The sequence below is a fragment of the Mirounga angustirostris genome, unplaced genomic scaffold (assembly GCF_029215605.1).
Source record: "Mirounga angustirostris isolate CCGP_5_RB_7025 unplaced genomic scaffold, mMirAng1.0.hap1 SCAF_7, whole genome shotgun sequence".
In the NCBI taxonomy this organism is placed as follows: Eukaryota; Metazoa; Chordata; class Mammalia; order Carnivora; family Phocidae; genus Mirounga; species Mirounga angustirostris.
In genome coordinates this window covers 7,647,829-7,655,158 of record NW_026991715.1, presented here as the reverse complement: position 1 = coordinate 7,655,158, position 7,330 = coordinate 7,647,829, and the positions used below count along the sequence as shown (strand labels likewise).

At 42.8% G+C, this 7,330-nt stretch overlaps 1 pseudogene; it reads right to left on the bottom strand.

Moving 5' to 3' along the window:
• Positions 1–2,895: 2,895 nt before the first annotated feature.
• On the bottom strand, positions 2,896–3,618 carry LOC123853945 (mitochondrial calcium uniporter regulator 1-like; annotated as a pseudogene).
• Positions 3,619–7,330: the final 3,712 nt, after the last annotated feature.

Genomic DNA, 7,330 nt, shown 5'->3' with positions numbered 1-7,330 from the left:
GTGCTTGATAGCAGGGAAAACATTTCATGAACTTTCTCCTCATACCTTCCACTGAACTCTTGTCTAATAAATATTAAAATGCTTAAAATGACTGCACACTTTGTTTTCAAAGGCCATTGGAGTGAGACAGACATTTTGGATACTTTATGTACCTCTCAGTTTCCCATAAGAACAGGCTCATTGTCTCTGGAGTTGCTCTTGAACTTCTCCCAAGTTGCAGAACTGTGGCTAGGCACAAGGGGCTGATAGACTTCGCCATGGTGGTCCAGAGAGACTGAGGCTCAAGGTGGCGCTGCATGATCACCTAAGGGAACTGTGCAGTTGATGGAAGAAAAAAGAATGCTAGCCTGAGAGATACACATTAAGACTGGGAAAAACAACTTGTGTTCTTTTTTGCTAACTTAGCTGGGTCTCTTAGGAGAAAAGTCTTCAGGAAGCAGTCTGTCACGACGGCCACATCAGGTTGGAGGCTGCCTAGAGACTGCCTGGATTTGTGTTTCTATGTGGTACCTACTCTTGGATGAGGAAGGGTTCCAGTATAGGTTTAGCCTCCAAGGGCAGGACTTTGGTCCACCATGTTCTGGGGTCCCATCGGGGCAGACTAGGCCACCCTAAAATCTCTTTGCCTTTGTCACCCCCCCAAAAGGTGTTTCTTACAACCTCTCAAGTCATAGAAGCTGAAGAAGACAAGGGTCAGGGTCCTCCACCTTTGGGTGGGGTGGGGAGCACAGAGCATCCTGCCTGTGTCCCCAGGATCACCAGTGAGGATAGAAAGACTAGGGAAAGGAGATTCCCAGAAACTATTGATCCTGTGTTGGGGATGCAGGTGCAGTGCTCTGGTAGGACTGATCCCAGAGCCAAGAGTGACTCTGCCCAGACCAAACAGAAGTACTAAGAGGGTGGGTGGGAGAGGGAGCTAGGCTCACCTATTCCCCAGAGCAAGTGGCCTGGAAGTGTTCTCTAAGCACGAACAGGGCCTTATAATCACCCTCTGTCCCTTGACCACTGCCTTAGTCCCACAGGCCTGGTGCAAGTCCCTGTTTCCTCAGTTGTGCTCAACATTGCAGGGCAGTGGTAACCAGCCCAGTGAGACCAGCGCCTGTGAAGTCTCTCTCCTTGGAAGCAGCTGGAGCTACTTTCAGTCCCTCCTGATTGTCTAGCTCTAGAGCCCAGAGTCTGGGAAGGAAAGGAAGCTGCCCTGATGCTCCTGTCCCTGTAGGTTCCTCACATGGAGTGAGCAACGTAGAAGCTCTCCTGCTTCCAGCAACTCAGCCCTGGATTCTCCATGGATGGGAACCTGGTGATTGTGGGATTTCCCCCTTCTTATCAGTTGAAGTGAGCAGTTTCACTGACTGGAAATTGTTCAGACACTTTGTGTGTCCTTTAAGTGTGTGTCTCTGGTATTCTTCTTTAATGGACTGGCTTTTTCCCTAGGGCTTGTAGGAGGAGCATCCGGGAAGACACTAGCTTTATCTGTACGCTGTAGCCTGTGACAGCCATCTTTGCATGACTCTGAAATGCAAAGCTGAAGGCACAAACCATCCCAACTCCTCCTGGTCCTTCCCAGGGAGACCAGGGAAGGGATGCCGTGAGATAGAGCTGTGAGTCAATGAACTCAGCACTTCAGGACACTGAAAGTCAGTCCTGCCCTGAGTTCAGAAGCAGAAGCAGGGTCTGGGTGGTCACAGTGACAGTCAACAAAGCCATAGGCAGGGTGCCCTCCTCAACTTCTCCTCTCAGGCTTTTCCCTGGCTGTTCCCACCCAGTTGGGCTCAGGGTGCTGCTGAGAGATGGGATTGTCTGGGGGGGGGGGGGGCGGGAATTGGGTTGCCCTGAACCCATAAGCACAACCCACAGGCCTGGTCCTTCTCTCCCCAGAGTGTGAGTGATCCTCTACATGGTGGGTCAAGGATGATGGGCCTGGGATCCGAGCCAGCTTGTAAGAAGAGGAGGCCCTTTCACGAAGTGCCGTATCTGGTTGCTCTCCTTGGTCCTGAATTCTCTGGGGTGGAGGAGTCAGGGAGTTTCTTTCAATCTTACAGTTAAAAAAAAAAAATCATCCTGTGGTTAAAAACATGAAAGGGGGATGGCTGGAATGTGGTATTTTCATCGGGCTTATTAAGGACGTAAAAATAATAGTACTGATTTCCAATTATTCACATGAAGATGCTGACTGGGGACTCTTGCCTTCTGTTCCAAAGCTGTAGGACCAGTCAGTTGGGCTGCAATTTCAGAGGCTCCCAGCTGAGATGCTAATCACTATGCAACCAGAAAGAGGTCAGGGTATAAAGCCACTTGTCAGTCGGTTCCTGAGGGGTTTAGAGAAGTTTATGTGAAGTCTAGAGACTGGGCTCTGAATTTGAGTGGTTATCACAGAGGTGGTGGGTAGAGCAGCAATGGAAGGGCGAGAAGCAATCTGGGAAGGTTTGTGCATCTTCCCTAGGACTTCTCTATTTGTATGTTTAAAATCAGCATTTTATTTGCAAATCTGTTGTGTTAGCAATATAGCATAATGCGTGTGTCCTATAGCTAATTGCAAATAGAATTTTAGACCTTGTTCAAGACATTTAGGCTGGCAATGAAATTTTGAATTTTTCAGTATAAAACCCATACTTAAAGTCATGGGTATTTTTTGAGGACAAAGATTACATGTGGCAAAGAGCTTAAATGTCTCTGTAAAGAACAGAAGGCTTGGAATAGAGGTTTATAAAACCTTACACGTATGGAACAACAGGAGCACATTAGCCTGTATAAGAGACTCAGGAGTGACCAGAGGAGTCAGAAGAAAATCACTCGCGAGTTGTGATTCTGAGGGGGGAATACGTTTTTCGTTGTGATTTTTTTTTCATACCAGTGGTTTTCAGTAACTTTTCTTTTCCTTCTTTAAATAGCTTATTATATCCATAGGGATAAAACTCCAGAGCTACTGTTAAGGCATGTGAAATACAGACCCTGCTAAATATTTAATATCTGGCTTATGAGACTGGAGCATGGTTTGAAGGCAGGCAACCTCAGTGTCTGTCTTCCTGTCTCTGGTTGAGGGCCTGGTCTTGCCAGGCGGGCAGTGCTGCTTTCCTGTCCTTTTCTCCAGCAGCATCTGTGAGTACAGTTATTTTCAATGAATACAGTTATTCAATGAGTATTTTACTCTTTTCTAGATTAAATCTAATTTGGTATCTGTTTGGACTTTGGTCACTTCACACTTTGTTGTTTTAACTGACGTAGTTCAAGTTTTCTCATTTTCCGCTCTGAAGGCCGAAAATTCACTTTTCTACCAAACAATCCTCTCCCATTTCACATTAGCAACCTGAGACATTAGTTGCTGAAGTGTCATGATAGGCTGCATCTTGGTGACCCCCTCTGGCCTTCATGATCTTGACCAATGCAGGTACAGTGATCTCTGCTTGCTGAGAGGTAAACCCATTTTCAAGTAAACACACTGGATGCATGTGCATCAAAGAGTAGAGGCTCCTCCTCCCAGAGGAGGTGAAATCTCTCCTCCTGCACTCAGCTGCGAGGCTTAGCCTTCTCTTTGAGGGACCGTGGGCATTGCAAGGCCATAGCACAGGGCAAAGGAGGCAGCAAGGACATTGGGGTGAGGCTGGCTAGTACCTGCATGTGCTACTTGGGAGAAGCACCTGGCAGAAGAAGCAGAGGGCACAGGGCCATGGCCTTCAGCTGTGGGGACAGCAGAGCAGGAGGAGAAGAGGAACAGGCCATAAACCTCCTGGGCACTCGGACACAGCACCTTTAGACCAACCACCTGGGAGCGTGGACAGGCAGCGCCCCAGCTTCCATAGGCGGCCAGCAGACAGAGAGAGAAGTCACCGGCTTCCTGGGGGGTGTTTCAGCCTCTTGCCCAAGACTGAGCGGGAGTCCATGCCCAATGTGCTGGTGTGGCTGGTGCACCTCCAGGCTGCCACCCCTGCCGGAGTCTGACTGTGGGAGTGAGCAGGTGCAGTAGGCCTGGCCATCAGCCTCCTGCCTATGCCTGGGTTTTAGTGACTTCATGGAGTGCTGTGACCATTCGCATAACTCAGTTCTACAACATTTTCATGCCCTAGTAAGATCCCTCATGCCCATTTATTGTTAGTCCACATTTTTCTCCCAAGTATTTTTGTGTGGGGGGGAAAGGACTTAATTCAATTTCTAAAAATTTTGTCAGAAAAATTTAATAATCTGAATAGAGCTATAACAAGAAATTGAATTTTGTTTCTTCTTGAGTCAGTGTTGGTAATTTGTGACTTTCTAGGAATTTGTCCATTTTATCTACATCGTCGAATGCGTTGATATAGTCATTTAAAATATTCTTTCCTGGCTGGGCGCCTGGGTGGCTCAGTCGTTAAGCGTCTGCCTTTGGCTCAGGTCATGATCCCAGGGTCCTGGGATCGAGTCCCACATCGGGCTCCCTGCTCGGCAGGAAGCCCACTTCTCCCTCTCCCACTCCCCCTGCTTGTGTTCCTGCTCTCGCTGTCTCTCTTTGTCAAATGAATAAATAAAATCTTTAAAATATTCTTTCCTGGCTATTTCCTTTCTGACCCATGGATTATTTATAAAGGTGCTGTTTAATTCCAAATATTTGTGGATTCCAACAATTGGAGTGAATTTTAAGGTGTCCAAAAGACATAAAACAAGGTATAGATATGAAAGTACCTGTGGATTTCAGCAATATGTAGTTTGACAATTGTACTTCTAGAACATAATAAAATGCAGGTATAGAACATAATATCAAAATACTACAGGAACTATACTGCAGAAGAGAAGTGATCCCAGAAAGATGGCGTGGCTTATATGAAGGTATGATAAATGAATAAATGTCCTAAGTAGTAACATAGTGTTTGTCTAGTGAAGCTAAAAAGCAAGTGTTTGAAATATTGAACCACAGAAATAGGTATGAGACTTTAAAGCTAAAATCTTATTGTTGCATTTTTGTTTAGTTTTTCTTTGTTAATTACCTGTACATGGTAAAAATGTTATAGTTAACCACTAAGAGTATGTAAATTTCAAATTAGCAGAGGAAAAAAATCAGAAGCAAGAAAAATAGTGAACTGAATATAAAAAAAGGAAAAAATATGCAAAAAATGTTACACATAAGAAATAAGATAAAAATAAGTCCAAATATATGAAAATCAATTGTTAATTCATAAAACATAAAAGGTAAAAAGATATTGTCACATTGAATAATGATAACATTGATAACAACAATTAATCCAGCTTATGCATTTAAAAAAATTTAAAATGTAAGAAAGTTTCAAAGTATATGTAAAGATCAGGCCGGTGCTAACCAAAAAAATCTGTTATACCTATACAGATACCAGATGAAATAGACTTTTAAGACTTAAATAGTAAAGGGTCTTACAGTATAATAAAAATGTACATTAAAGATATGAATTCAAAGATATAAAAATGCTATACCTGTATGCATCTAATAGCAGATTACATTTGTTCAAACTTTATTAAATCATACCAAATGCATTTTCTAAATCTGGCTTCTGTTCAGTATTAGGTTTTGATATTCACACAGGTTGTCTTGTTCAATTTTTGTGGCTACATATTAGGATATGAAAGCCTCAATTATTTTAACCATTCTACTGTTCATGGACTTTACAAAGCAGAAGTTGATAAAATTTTGACAACAAAGTGACAAATCATCTATCATACTGTGATCTTTGAACCTTTGCTCTCAGATTGGCCAAACACACAAATACTATCAGCAAAGATACAGAACATTTAAACAGCACAGATAGTACATTTGAGCAAATGAGCACACACAGAATTCTGCAATCAACAATTAAAATACAGTCTTTAGAAGGCCATTTGGGACATGTATAAAAATTAGCCTACAGACCATATTCTCTGACCACACCATACTTGAAAACAGTTATAAAAATTTTGATTTACTTTGGAGACCTTGGGCATGCAAATTATCTTCCTTGGGTCTCAGTTCATCCACCCAGAAAAAATGGGGGCAGAGTGCTTGCTTATCCATGGGAGTGAAGCAATGCTTATGTAATGATTCACGGACATAAGTGGCCTGAGCAGTTGCATTACATTAGCTGTAATGTGTTTGCAGAGTACCTGGTCCCGCCAATAAAAATGAGATTTGGAAATGGCAGCCTATTATTAAAAGAAAAAAAGCTAAAGCTAAAATTGGGACTCATTTCTCTAAGAGCCACCCAAGACAAAGATGGAAGCTATGGAAAGATTGGCAGCAAGAGAGAAGACAGAGCACCAATACCTCTTTGTCAAAGACATAAACCACAAACAGTTTTTTTTTTAAGATTTTATTTATTTATTTGACAGAGGGAGACACAGTGAGAGAAGGAACACAAGCAGGGAGAGTGGGAGAGGGAGAAGCAGGCTTCCCGCGGAGCAGGGAGCCTGATGAGGGGCTTGATCCCAGGACCCTGAGATCATGACCTGAGCCGAAGGCAGACGCTTAACAACTGAGCCACCCAGGTGCCCCAACCACAAGCAGTTTTAAAGGATTAAAAAACCATGATGATATGCCCTTGACACCCACTAGGATGGGTGTAATTAAAAAGACTGATAATAATGAATGTTGGTGGGACACCTGGGTGGCTCAGTGGGTTAAGCATCTGCCTTCAGCTCAGGTCATGATCCCAGGGTCCTGGGATTGAGCCCCACTTCCGGCTCCCTGCTCAGCGGGGAGTCTGCTTCTCCCTCTGCCTGCCACACCCCCTGCTTGTGCACTCATACTACATCTCTCTCTCGCTTACAAATAAAATCTTTAAAAAAAATGAGTGTTGGTGAAGATGTGGAGAAATTGGAACCCTGAGACATTTCTGGAGGGAGTGTTAAATGGTACAGCTTCTTTGGTAAACAGTCCTGCAGTTCCTAAAAACAAAGGTTAAATAAGCAATTATATCTGTGTGTGTAAAACAAAAAAATATATAACACATGGGTATAAGATATCAATGGAAATAAAAAGCATTTAGAAATAAATGATATTGAAGATATTTAAATAATTGAAAAGTTGAATATTAGTGAGTCAAGTGTCCAAACTAAGAACTTAATTCAAAATAGAATTGAGATAAGGAAATAAAGAAAAAACAGACACAATGGAGAGGATCAATAGTGCCTTGCTTGATGAAGTGGAACCCCCACCCCAATTTTTAACAGAAATTGTCATAACAAATAGCCAAATCTCATTTCAAATCTCAAAAGGAGTCAAAATTTCACCATTTGTTACGATGTTTATAGTAGGATTTTGCAGATACTACTAGTCATATGAGATAAATTTCTTTCATTTTTAATTTTATTATAAAAGTTTCAGAACAGTACAGAGATTCCTCAAAAAGTTAAAAAC